This window comes from Rhinichthys klamathensis, unplaced genomic scaffold (assembly GCF_029890125.1).
Source record: "Rhinichthys klamathensis goyatoka isolate OS25496 unplaced genomic scaffold, OSU_Roscu_1.1 h1tg000310l_1, whole genome shotgun sequence".
Classification (NCBI taxonomy): Eukaryota; Metazoa; Chordata; class Actinopteri; order Cypriniformes; family Leuciscidae; genus Rhinichthys; species Rhinichthys klamathensis.
The window spans coordinates 740,510-754,858 of record NW_026606828.1 but is presented as its reverse complement, the minus strand read 5'-3'; the positions used below and the strand labels follow the sequence as shown (position 1 = coordinate 754,858).

General features: G+C 38.2%; 1 long non-coding RNA gene across 2 annotated transcripts; it reads right to left on the bottom strand.

Moving 5' to 3' along the window:
- Positions 1-653: 653 nt before the first annotated feature.
- Positions 654-13,785, bottom strand: LOC130104472 (uncharacterized). Of its 2 annotated transcripts, XR_008809497.1 has the most exons (6): positions 13,238-13,785; positions 12,982-12,999; positions 7,657-7,755; positions 4,499-4,617; positions 1,269-1,359; positions 654-945 (listed from the first exon to the last, which is right to left on the bottom strand). It is a non-coding gene; the product is annotated as an uncharacterized LOC130104472 (long non-coding RNA). The 2 variants fall into 2 exon arrangements; XR_008809496.1 differs by lacking the exon at positions 13,238-13,785 and having other exon boundaries at positions 12,982-13,220.
- Positions 13,786-14,349: the final 564 nt, after the last annotated feature.

Genomic DNA, 14,349 nt, shown 5'->3' with positions numbered 1-14,349 from the left:
TTGCTTCTACCTTTTTCTGCACTACCCAGGCCCTCTGACCCTTTGACAATTCAAACAAAATAATTTTTTCATATTAATTGTGCTCAAAATGGTCCATAAATACTAGTTATGAAACAGTATTACATATATATAGACGATATAATAAACTAATCTATGGAAAGAACGTATAAAAACAGCGTAATGGTTATAAGCTCACTTGGGCCGTGTGAGTGATACGTCAGCAGCAGCAGCAGCGCATTTCAGCACCACGTGCAGTGGACAGCTCCGACACCTCATTCAACTGTCTGCATCTTCAACAATTTGAACAAACTATAGGATCCCAGAAATATGCAACCCTCGCAATTATAAAGCACCACAAGCTAAAAAAAAAAACCCATCCGAGTGCTGCGCCTGTAATTGTCATACTCTTCTACAGACGCGGACGTTTAATGCGCTCACGTTCTTATTACCAGAGTCACAACAAATCCATTCAAGCTACATATAGACTATTATTTAATTAGCACAAATAAGATTAAATACGACTACGTTTCCCTCCGCCTCTTTGCGTATTAAAACAACACAAGCGCTCTCGTACGTTTCGTCTATAGTGTTCCTCACTTTGGTGAAGAGTTGCAACAAATGTATCTATATATGAATTTATGTGCAATTATACTTTTTTTAGTAGCTCGAACACTCTATACGTTATCATTTTCATATCCCATTAGGTCTCACGCAGCTCACACGTGACAGACGTCTGGATGTGACAACGTAAGCAAAGTCCAGCTCATTAATTAAAACCCAGATAGTTTACAGACAAATATAGCAAATACCTGACGGTGTTATTGTGTCCCTAAAAAGAAATTAACTTGCTGAATATCCATTAACAGGTGTAAAGCATTCTAACAGACGTTGGTTTGAAGTTGATCTTCTGGGCAGGATACAAAGTAAAGTTTTCCCAGATTTATCCTATGGGGGGGGGGATAAAATGCGTTTTAGTATTTTTTAAAAGATCACATCTTCTGAATCATGCATCATTTATGTATAATCTAAAAAAAAAAAGACTGATGGCATTAAATAAAATTAAAATATATATATAAAACATATATTTCATGTTTTTATCACCACTTCTGCTCATTCAGAAAATATAGTATTTTATCTATCAGTTTATAAGGTGAAAATCATACAAATCTCCTCTATAACATTTATTGAGAGGGAAGTTCATATACTGTCAGCTTGACACAGGCCACATTATCCTGGTTAAAAAAATACAGACACTGATAAAATGCCACATACCTTTTTTATTTTTCCCTCTCACATGTGAAAGTTCTGGATCAGACGATTAACCGTAGGACCTCATCACGATTTTATCACGACTGAGGCCTTTGCCATGCTAGACGGGTTTCGAAAGACAAAGCATGCAAAAACAGATCAAGAGTTATGATTATAGAACATTTACAGTAATATATATATTTGCTTAGGGTGTGTTCTTTAACAATACCTATTTTTCACACAAATTTGTCTGAGAAGCATGACATGCTGTGCACACACACACACACACACACACACACACACACACACACACACACACACACACACACACACACACACACACAGTCTAACGTCACATGCACATCCACATGTATCATGTCCACTTCCATCCTTGTGCATCATTTTTATTAAATTTCAAAACAACCTTTTCATATTGACCACAACTGTAGATACCAATTATTTAAAACAGACAACATCCTGTATTCCACATTAGTCCTGCTTTCTTAAACATCTAAAATTAATGTTGTGAAGAATAACAGCTGTAAACTTAAAGTTTGAGCATATCTGTATTTAAGATTCAAAATATATAGTGTTTAAAATTATTCAGGGTCATTTCATATTATAGAAAAAGCTGTAATTTAGCTAATTTACTAGTAAAGCAAACAACAACAAACCCTTAAATATAAGATGCATATTAAATATATTTACAAAACTGTACATTTAGACATAACGCATTTAAAAGAAAATATAATCTATCAAAATGTAGCTAAATTATTTTTAACAATGCATTCTGATGTGTTGTACTATAACTGCATGCCTTTGGCTCGTCTGCCCTGCCGTCTCTTTCTCAAAGCTCATGCATACGTTTCACAACCTCTCGGCCATGTGCTCACAAACACACAAACACACACACACACATACAGCCCTTTACATGTGTGCAGACAATTGAACGCAAGTATTTACACACACATCTGCACTTACACGCTCATATATGCTTGCATTTACACACAAGCGGTTTTAGGGCCTCTAAACAATCACATAAAGCCTTACAACATGAACACACACATCCCTGTACACTCTTACAGTGTGTAAATATCAGTACAATTGACAAAAACACACACACGTCCCTTTAGACACACACTCATTCATATTCACACAAAACATTTTGCACACACACACAGAGGCCTTGCGATAATGATACAAAGCTTTCTGATATACACTTACACACATTTTGTTCATAAGCAAATGTCACACACATACTGTCTGTAATAACGGTAAACATTAGCATGCTTTATATTCACTTACAAACACACACACACACACACACACACACACACACACACACACACACACACCTATTCATAAATATCTATGCATGTACTCCTACGTACGTACAAGGTTTTGCAAGCACACATGCACCTTAAAATAATACAAAGCTTTTTGACACACACTAACACATACACATTCCCGTACATTCATATTGATGTGCACACACTCACACACACTTGCTTCATCTGTCGTATTCTCAAACATTTTATATATATATATATATAAAATTGCATTGATTCACAATGCACCACTTTACAATGGTATACTTGAACATTTCACACACACCACAAGTTATACAAACACACACATACACATATGAATACTTTTATACACAAGATGTTTTACACACACCAACACATGCACACATTTCTCAAGCATTTTTGCTGATACACTGTCTAAACTGTCAAAATCACACACATCTAGCTCTACATTCTCTAACAAACGTACATATATTGTCACAAGACATTTTACACACACACACATCCACAATAAAATGCTATTAGAAATAATTCTGACACACACTAACACTCACACACATTCCCAGAGCATGTTGTGTGGGTATGCAAACATATGACACAAGCAACACATCTCACAGTTATATATGGCACTGGATACACACACACACACACACAGATTTGGCCTGAACAATGAAAATTTGCTCATGACAGTCATAAGAACAACGTCACTAAAGTTAAATGTGTTTCCTGAGACCCCCATGCTGAATACATACAGACTAGTTAAAAACTGACTAGGTACAATATATAGTATAAGTTACTAATTTCAAATCAAACACAGAATCATTATTCAAACAGTGTATATACATATGTGTGTGTGTAAAATTATAAATATAAATGTATATAAAATGGTCTGAGGTTACGTGCTTTTACGTCTAATGTTGTTATACATCAGTCGCATGGCTCTACATTTCATACAATCAAAAAACACACACAAAAAGTCCAAAAACAGGGAACATAACTATTTTAACCCTCTAAAAACTTGTGTGATGGCTTACAATGTTAAGGTGAAACTGAGTGACAGTGTTGATTAGTTCACTGGTTTCTACAACTTTCCATATGATTAGTATGAATCTAGTTTTAACTATGCCACTTGTCTTATTTTTAATAGAAGTTTTTGCATTACTAAAGATAAGCTTTTTAATACCAGATAAAACACATACTAAGTTTTTAATGTAAGTTAGTTGATGCATCATTAAAAACTATCTGTAATACCAAAACTTACATTCAGAATTGTTTGTATTGCATTCACTTTTAACTCATTTGTTCAGGCAACATTTTTGTGCAATGTCTATGTTTTTGATGCATCCATTCTGCATTACTGGTTTTAAGAGTTTGATAAAACTGATTAATACTTTTCAAATGTTCTTTAAAAAAAGACTAGCTGTAACTTTATCTAAACAGTATTCATTTTGGTCAGCAAGACTGCAATGATATAATAAGCGTCTCCCTCTGTACGTTGTTGTCTTTTTAAGTGCCGTTGGAGCCTGGACTTTCCTCACGTCACTATCAGACCTGACCTGTTACATCTATATTGCTTTTTTAACATTATATACATGATTAGCGACCACTTAAACACCTTATTTGGATCTTTAAATACATATAATAGGGATCATTCCTCTTTTGGAAGATATTCCAATCGGAGCAGACCACATAAACACGACTGATTGTGAGCATTGAAGGATTTGCTCACTTGATTTTTTACATAGAGAGAGTTATTCACATTTCTAACGGTGATTTTCAGACATCACACTCTCAAAAAGCTGAATTTTGCTTCTTTTCTTATTCTTAGGGTGTGAATGGATGTCAGAAAGAGCGTTTTTGTCATTATAACTATTATAACAAGTGCGGGACACTCCCATGCTTCCCTGTGGGTGTGTTTGGGTCTAAAAGGTGTCGGTTGATACCTCGTTTATTGGTCAACTCCCTCTTTTTCCTCCGACAACTTCCATTTCTGTCAGCCGTCCTTGTCCTTCCATGAGGAACGCAGTCGGTTCAGCTTCACAGCTCGCTTTTGCACAGATGTCTGGTCATCAGCCGTTTTTCTACAAATAAAAGACACAATTACCAAAGAAACCCTATAAAACATCCAGACATGATGCAGCCAAACACAAACACACACCCACACACACAGCATCTGCATTCTTTATCTGTGCTAAAATTGGTGATTCAATTAAATACTTAATAATTCATGTTTTTGTATTGTTTTAGTTTATTTTATAGTATTATATTTTTTTGTCTTTTTTTAGACTGCTCTGAATAAGTTCTAACATTGTAAAGCTATAATTTCTTCTCCATTACATTACAATCTTTACTTATTTCATCAAATTAATTCTTACACACTTTATTTCAACATACTTTATACAATCTTTATGATCAGCAATTAAATAATAAGATCAATTTCATCATAGTGAGATATCTTTTTAAAAAAATCATTTTTTTGTTCCATTTAGTGCTATTTGATAAGGTAACTGAAAATGTCAGATTTACATTTAAATGTATGTATTTTATCAAAAGAACCAATTTTAACCACATTTAAAATGAACTGACCATGTTTAAAAACATAGCTGAATTTAACTGAGAAATAACATGCATATCATTTTCATATAAATCATTTAATGCAGAGTAAATGCATGAACGGATATTTCTGCGGCAGTGAGGTCGTGATATGTTCTTATGACGGGACCACCCTCTTAGGTACAAGCGGACACTCCCCTTCCCTAAAAATTCCATCCGGAACTGACTCATCCCTCACACCTTCCCTGACTCATCCATGTATGTATAGAGGGAATGTTAGAAAAGAGGGAAAGAATGAACGGGGGGAGCACATATGCATATATTCCGCTTGTTAATCCATATGCGGCCATCATTTGATAAGTGTTATTTGTTGTTACGGGAGGCTAATGTTGGCATCATGTTCCTGTGGACTGATTAGAAACAATTTGTCATTTTGCAAACAATTTAGGAAAGTCACAGGATTCTTGAGGTGGTAAAAAAGGCTTTAGGTGTTATTTAGTGTCACCATAGCATGATGAAATGTCCGAGAGGAGATTAAATAACATGTCTTTGACACAATATGTCAAAGACCGGCAATAATATGTTGAAAGAGACCAGAGGGAATGAGCTGAGGGAAAAAAAGAGGGTAAAAACAGTGAACAACATAAAAAAACCCCTCTTTGTTACATTAAAAGCTTGTTTCTCTTGTTTCATGCTTTTAAATTCTTTTTTAGCCTGATTTAGATTGTGGTTATTAATAGTTAAACATTAATATGTGAGTGTTAAAAAGAAATTAAAAACCCTCTTTAAATAGTATTAAGTCGAGAAGGAAAAACATTTGTTTACATTTGTTTAGAAAAAAACAAACACTCGTTTAAACTCACTATAAATCTAACACTGCACAATAGGGACTTTTACTGAGACGTGCATCTTTAATAAGATAAAACTGACTGGGTGAGAATACCGGGTGACGTCTTTTGCACACCCAGTTAATCGATCAATAAACGTATAGCTTATTTATAAAAATTTTTTAAATCACTCCAAAGACATGCAGTTGTTTGAATTCATTTTTGAAAGGGAGAGACGTATAGCCGTGAGTGGGGGAATAATCTGAAAGTATCTAAAATCTCAGACTACAGGTATGAAAAAACTATTTTTATATATATATATATATATGATATTATGACAAAACTATTTGTTAGATTTCTTTTTAAAGAGGTTAAGTCTTCAAATTAAATACATTGCTAAATGAAAATATCCCATTGTAGCCAGTGTTGGGTCCCTGTCCTCACTTAAATTATAATATAATGTCAGTAGAATATGACTCATATATACAGAAAAGGAACAAAATAGTATTTATGATATTAGAGTAAAGTAATCTGTATTAAAACACTTTGTCTCACATTGTTTGTCAGCATCTCAACGTCGTGGAATTTCTTCTGGGAGGTTTTTAAAAGTTAATAACAGCTTAAAGTGTCACTATTGTGTCACTAATTCCTTAAAAAAAGACAAAGAAAAAAAAGTTTGGCTAATTTAGTCTTTTAGGGTCCTTCGTACCGTCCAGCCTGTGTTAATACTCTCCCTTACACTGTAGGTGATACATATTTTTATGATACACACAAATATTTTTTCCATTTAAAAAACAATGGACCAAAATCATCCTGGACTTACTGTAAACTAAACTGCAATCATCACTTAGCAGTACTGTCACAATACTGTTAGATCTCACACACTAAAATCTCTCAAACTAAAACTGTTGACGAGCCAATCCAAATATCAGATTTTCCACATACGTAGCTTCATTTTTTATATTTTGCAGCTCAACATATATCATATAACTTCAGTGGTCATTTCACTTAAGACTTGCAATACAAGTCAATAAAAGTAAAGGCATGCAGTGAAAGCTACTTTAGTGCAGACACAGAAAAAATATAATATTTTCACGTCCTTTTGCTTTTCTTAAAAAATATTAAAAAATATTAACTACCTTTTAAAAAATATCTATGCATACAGATAAATCAGTGTGTGTGTGTGTGTGTGTGTGTGTGTGTGTGTGTGTGTGTGTGTGTGTGTGTGTGTGAGAGAGAGAGAGACCCTGTGCCTATGCACATATCAAGTATATACCTGTGAGAATATGTTTGTATTCTTCCTAATTGTTATAGCAATAAATATTAAACGTGTATTTAACATAAATAGCCTACAACATACAAACCCGAGCAGTGATTCAATTCACTATAGAAAAAAAAATTCATGCCATATTTACCATCTGCAAGACCAATACCAAAGGTTAAATGCTTTTCTATCAAAAATTATACTTATACATTAAAAGAAAGAGACTTTCAGGTCGTTTCATTGCAAACAACCGGAGCACTTAAGACGTTAGGCCTGAAACCGTCGAATCCAACAGTTTCATGGGCGTAATAATAACAAAGAAAAAAACCTTCAACAGTTGAAACCTTGTAATATTGACAAACCCTATCCCTGCTGCAGCTTTAAACGGTTACTGACAAATAAGGACAAAAGCAGAGGCCACTCTCGCAAAGGACTGAAGCGGAAAGAATGAACTTACGAAGACGGTGACGTCACGACTTGGGAGCGTTCTGTGACACGAACCGTTCGTTTCACCTTCTGTTCTTGACATGATGGATCCCTCAAGTTTTGTCCTGCCCTGTGCACAAACACAAGAACCCAAAGTTGTACATAAATACTAGTGGGATCGTTTGAAAAGCGCAGTTTGGACATGAACGGCTTAATGTATACAACACATGTTTAGTGAGTTAAAAGAGTAGATAATGGGGCGAAAAATAAAGCTTGGAAAAGCCATTCGCATACATCGTGCCATTCATTTAACAAAAACACGTTTGGTTCACTTTTCAAGTTTACATACGCATAGATTCACTCACTGTAGAGTCTACTGTACTAAAGTGACGTAAATGTGCGTCACGAAAAGTTTCTTCATATTAATTAGACGGTACGAAAACCCTATAGGCCATTAAACACTGTGAGAAAAATCAAACTATCAAACTTTAAAGCTTAAGAATAACTGATGGCATTATGTTAGTTAAGGAAAGTTCACTGCACTTTTTGACCACTTGGAATTCAGTTACTGTGCAGAAAACTAGAGTTGAAATTACAGAAATTATTATAAGTGAAATGGATAGAAAAATATGTTTTTTATCATAAAAAGAAAACATTCTGATCGGCTAGAAGCTTTCCCCTGACGCTGTTTATACACCATTGTAATGTTTCTAACCCCATTTAATTATGAATTCCTGCAGTCAAACATGTCATAATGATACAAAATGATAAGGCCACCAATATCCGCGTTTCTTTCCATCCGAAAACCTGTAAATCCCCCTTCAGTCTTCGCTGCTCACCTGGCCTCGTTCGCATGAGCATCAAATTAATCATTTGGATCAAAAAACGTGTTCAAACTCAAAACGAAAACTTACATGATTGCATATTACATTCTAGCTAAAGTTTGAGCACAATGTTCTTGAAGTATGGACAACTTTTTCAAGACTGTATCGAAAATCTAGGGTCGAAGGCTACGTAATATGTTAAACTTCATAAAGTTAAACTTTTCAAATATTTATTAACCAATTTCAGGAGAACCTCGTCTTGACATCATGTTTTTATTGCTCTATTTATAAACAAAGCAATGCATCTCTGTTATAATGCAATAATGTGTTAGGAACACACACGGTTGAAATGGAGTTACTGTTAGTCTGACCTGAAGAAATTTGGGGTTGTCGTCACTAAGGGACTTTGGAGCCCTTTCCAAAATGCTGTAGCACATAATGGGGGCATTTGTATTTGCACTTCCTCTAGCATATATAGGACAGGGGACAGGTGAGGGTCACCGAAAACGGGAAATGACTTATGAGGCACTTGGGGGACCTGACTTCAAGACTGTAGTGACACGGATCGCGTCACTTCTCAGCTAGTGAGAATTTCTCAATGGACTGTGTCTGCATGGCATAAAACTTTATCACCCAGTGTGTCTTCATGTTATATCCTGAGTGTGCGTAGGTGTGTCATATTTCATCGAGGTGTCATATTTCCAAAATACTGTGTGTGTGTGTGTGTGTGTGTGTGTGTGTGTGTGTGTGTGCGCGCGCGCGTATCTCTGTGTATGTGTTTGTGTGTAAAAAAGGGAGAAAAGAAATAAAAGAAAAGAAAGCAAGGAGGTTGGGTGAAACCTTGTTGTCTTTGGGCACCTACGGTGACGTGTTCTCTTACACACACACTCTCACACACTCTCTCTCTCTCACACTCACACACACACTCTCTCACACACACACCATGACACTCTGTCAATGGGCTGATATTTTAAACCTGTGTAGAACTATAACTGCGTCCGGCAGGGTTTATACAGCTTACATGTTATTGCGAACAGGGTGGGGTCATTTCAACATTGTTTGGCTTCTAAGTGAATAGCACACTAACGAGATGGCCCCCTATCTCTCTCTCCCTCTCGCTCTCTCCCCCGAATGGACCACTGTGGTTTCCCACGTGCAAACTGGGAGACTCGTTGGTGGAACTGTGGTTTTGTTTGGGTGACTTTTTGTAATCGTATTAACGAGAGCAAATATTCTGGCAATGGAGACGCCAGATAACTCTCGACAGGGAGGGATTTTAGACTTTGGGGACGTAAGTGGGAGAGAAGTTCGGCTTTACATTTGAGCCGCAATACAGTGATGACATTTTTGAAAGAAAAAAAAAAGAACAAAGTATTTGTAGAAAATAAATACAATAATAATAATAATAATAATAATAAAAATGCAAGCATTTAATCCACGCAGCGTATGGAGCATCAATCGGTGAATGCGCCTTCCGCAAATGCTTTTTGGGGTAAGGGCTTCCCAGCTAGATACTTATGAACAGCAAGCCCAGACCGCAAAAAGATTCGCGAAAGACAAATCGCAGTCTGAAGTCCGTGACATCAAACAGTGACATCCAGGTGGCTTGTGCATGGCTCTGGTTTCCCAATCCTATTGTGTCCAGACATCGGGAAAAGCGAGACAGCGAAGCCCTTTTCCGTGGCTGAACTGTATCCAACTCATTCACATTCTACGAGCATGGGAAGCTTTGAGAGCAGCCAGCATCCAAATGCCTGTATTCTGCGTGCGAGCGCTGTCCGCGGTGCTGAATTCACTCCTTCCCAGTACTTTATTCTCGCTGGCTTTTCTCGTCGCTCGTGCCTATACCGACGTGCGCTGCTATAATTACATCTAAACAAAGACACACATATGACACAGCGACCATTTAGCTCATTTCTTTTTGCGTCGCCGTTTTGTTGCTACTATGAAATATATCCTCTGGTTCGTGATGCCGTTTAGTGGAGAGCCGAGCAGATGAAGCGCTCTTGGTGAGGAGAGAGCAGTCTGTAATCTGCTTGCAATAAATAGAGAGCAGCGAGAGTTCTTATTGGCGCAAACAAAAAATCGTCATCCACCAATCGGTTTCTTGCTTATATAGGGACCCCCCTTTTTGAAAAAAAAAGAGAAAGGAAGAAAGAAAGGGGAAACCAAATTGTATCCTCGTTGGCGCAAGTGACCAGAAATATTCCATGTAAGACAAGAACATTTAATGTTTTCTGTTTTTAAGCCGAATTCGTTCGCCAGGTCACGTTTCAAAATGTCTCTCACACACACACCACGTCGTGCATTCACGTCTGCAAGTGCATCGTCGTGTGTTCATTCAAAACAGAGATATACACATTAGGGTCATTTTCAAAACGGAGGCGTCCAAACATTTTGGAGGCGTCGGTTTTTTAACGTGCATGTAAAACAAAACACATCGCCAGCACGACGACAACAACAACACGACAGGCTTCTGACAGCAATTTCATTTCATGACCACAGAGAGTTCACTGGCTGATACCACTTAGTGAGGACACGGGGGTCTCTAAACTATCAGCAGAACATAAATTCTATACATTACAGTTGCATCACATCTGACATCACCTGCAGGCACAGCAAAAAAAAAAAAACAACAACAACAACAACAATGGTGCGTTATACTAAGCTATATTGGCACCACAAGAACTTTACACAAATATTCCACAACTTACAACAACAACATTTGGCAATCGCATCAACAGCAGTCACTTCCTCACCACTTAAGTGAAAAACATTAATAATGGCACGAAAACACCACACAAGGGGGTTCTCAGTGATCCCTCTGGCACATATTTTGGCCATACACTAATTCCAGCTGTGGAATGTGACTTCATTTCACTTACCCGTGAAGTTATTGCATCCACGCGATCATTTGTCAAATTTCACAAGAGCGTCTCTTCTTGGAACTATGCGAGAAATAATACGAAGTGGGAGGGTCACGATCTATATCTGGAACCCCCCCCCACCCCCCAACACACACACACACACACACACACACACATCCCTCCCCTCCCCAGTCTAAATTCATCCCGAACCAAGACTCCCCCCTCCTTTCCTCTTAATCACTGATATTCTTCTTGCGCCTTCGTGGTGCAAGGGGAGGTTGAAGTGGCTATAGGCAAAAGAGATATGGCTTGAGATGTAACAGGTGTAAAAAAAATAATAATAGTAATGATAATTTACAAAAAATCAAGCCCAAATGCCACCATTATTAGGATTTTATTTAGTGGTATCATCATTTGCGGACGTCTCCAGTCAGTCACGATTCTCCACCTTCTGTCTGCACCGCACAGCGACTGCATCTCCTGACGCAGCCAACGCGCACATATTACTCACTATAGCAGTCACGACTCGGATAAATCCGTGTTTCCACTAAAATTACAACGCCAGCATTGACTTAAGAAGATCTTGCTATGTCTGGGATAGGTGTAGAGAGCCACAGTGTCTTTGAAAAGGTCAAGGTAATGAGTTCTTTTTTCCTGCAAAAAATCCGCGGTCATTCCTGGACTCACTACGACTTTAAGCATTTAAGCGAACTCGCATGTAAATTTTGCAGGGGATATAACCCCTGAACAGTTTAAACCGTGTGCACGCTGGAGGGTTAAAATTAGACATTTATTAAGAGGTGCTTTGATTATAACAACAGTAACGTGATTTTTTTTTTTTTTTTTCGCAACTGAACAAATGGTGTTGGATGCAACGCGAACGCGTTAGTTTTTGGCACAAGATCAGTAGTATAGTCCACAGCAATAGAAAACAGTCGATTGCAGTACTGTATAATGAAAATGACGTGGGCGGAAGAGTAATCCATGTGAATCCGCCTATAGCTACACACAGTCTCGAGCAGATCTGGTGGCCAAGTGTTCAAACAACGCACGCGGGAACATTTGCGCACACAAAAACAAAAAGTCCTAAAACTTAAGTCGCATTTTGAGAATGTGTGCCTAATGGCATCCCTTTCACGGGTGGTGGCCAAAACAAGGGCTGACCATTTAGGGCGATTTTGGATGCACGGAACCCCTTGACGCCACACCAGGGTTTCCCTCGTCGGCTGTTGCTGGTGTTATTCCTTTTGGCGCGGCGTCTTCCACCTATATTTATTAGCCTATTTTCCTCTTCACATATTTTGAGAGATATGTCCCCTCACTCTTCTAGTGTTGTCGGTTTCCATTCACACTTTCAGCGAAGAGGCAAAAATTGACTCAACAGCGCCGTCAGACAAAGGAGTTTGGATTTGCTTTTTTTGCTTCACTTATTTACCATTCGCGAGGTTCCTGCTCTGAGTGAGGAGAGAGTGGTTTATTGCATTTCTAACAAGTGGATGAAAACAACAAGGCACCTGTTTGACAAGAGCACACAGTATGCATGAAACAAATGGTTGCACTCTGTTCGGTGGAGGGAATGGCACGTTACTCAATGCATGCAACAAATCGTGCAAAAAACAAACAAACATGTAATCGAACCAAAAATCGCCGTGAATGTGTACTTACCAGTGCAGCGAGCCCTTGCTGAAAGCAGGGAAAACACAGATATGAGTTTAAACCATCATAAGTGAGTATGTCACACAAAAACAAGCAAGATGAAAATCAAATACTGCCCTTGATACATATCTATCCCCAGCAACACGTCCAAGTTTTCTCAGAATCGCAGTCCTTTTTATACAAGTGATACACTCTTCCTATTTCTGGACCACGATCAAACACTGATGCTATTTTTAGCGCCCAGTAAGAAAAAAAACACACTCACAAAGACATCGCTCAGGAGCGTTACGTGGAGTGCATGTAATGTACATTAATTTTGCCTCTCCAACTCCATGCGAGGGCTCCGACTCGCCTCCGATGCATCGCTGCAGTGATTTTCTTTTTTTTTTTTTTTTCAAACGAACTGCTTCAGTGCCCTTCTATATGGGCTAAATATTTCTAACGTTCGCTTGAGAGTCTCTTTCTTAGAGTTGTTCCCGCTCTCCTCGTTCCTTTATGTCGCTCACCGTCCTCTTTATTATACGCGTCTTACGCGGTGTCTCCATGCAACTTTCGCTTGGAAACTCGGGACGGATTCGCTGCTCATAAAGAAGAAAACACACGCACGCACTCACGCACGCACTCACACAGAGACATACGCGGGCTCACGCGCACAAACAACCATAATCAGTTGCACTGCGAGCGGAATATGTTTTGTCTTGAGAGCAGTACACAAACGATGATAATTAAATCTTGCAGAATCTCTCTCTCTCTCTCTCTCTCTTTTTTAAAGGGCTGCGTCAGTTACTAGGCATTGACGTCACGTTTAGGTTTTCCCACTTCACAATCCCTGGCAATCCATGGCTGCTGATTACAACCGTCCCTGATGTGCTCGCAGACAGCCTAAAGCTAATGAAAATGTCTCGAAGCAAGCGAAAACGGGCTTAATAGGTGAGAGACGTAAAGTGTCCACTTTGCAAGTGACCACAGCTCCGGTTTTCGAGAGCGAAACCACTCCTTGCAGTCGCCTGGCGTCGTGGAAAAACTCACTTGCCAATGGATTCCGTGGCAGACACGCACCAGTAGCCTATATATGATGTTCAAGCATGTTAGTTGTCCCATTGGATGATTTGCACATGTTCTGTGTACATTGTTTAGGGAGATCACTAAGGGAGACGTGTGTAAAAAGTTGGGGTTGCTATAGGGTGGCACACGAGGAGTGCAATATTGGGGTCTAATAATATTTTCGATTTCAGCTTTAAGTCAATGCAATGTTACAAACGACCGTGCAACCCTGACAGAAAGACTATGACTCCTAAACCTGTCGAATTGCAAAGCACACCACTTAAAGTGAACGTGCAGAACACAAAGTAATTTTACCAGTGCGGTATAAACATA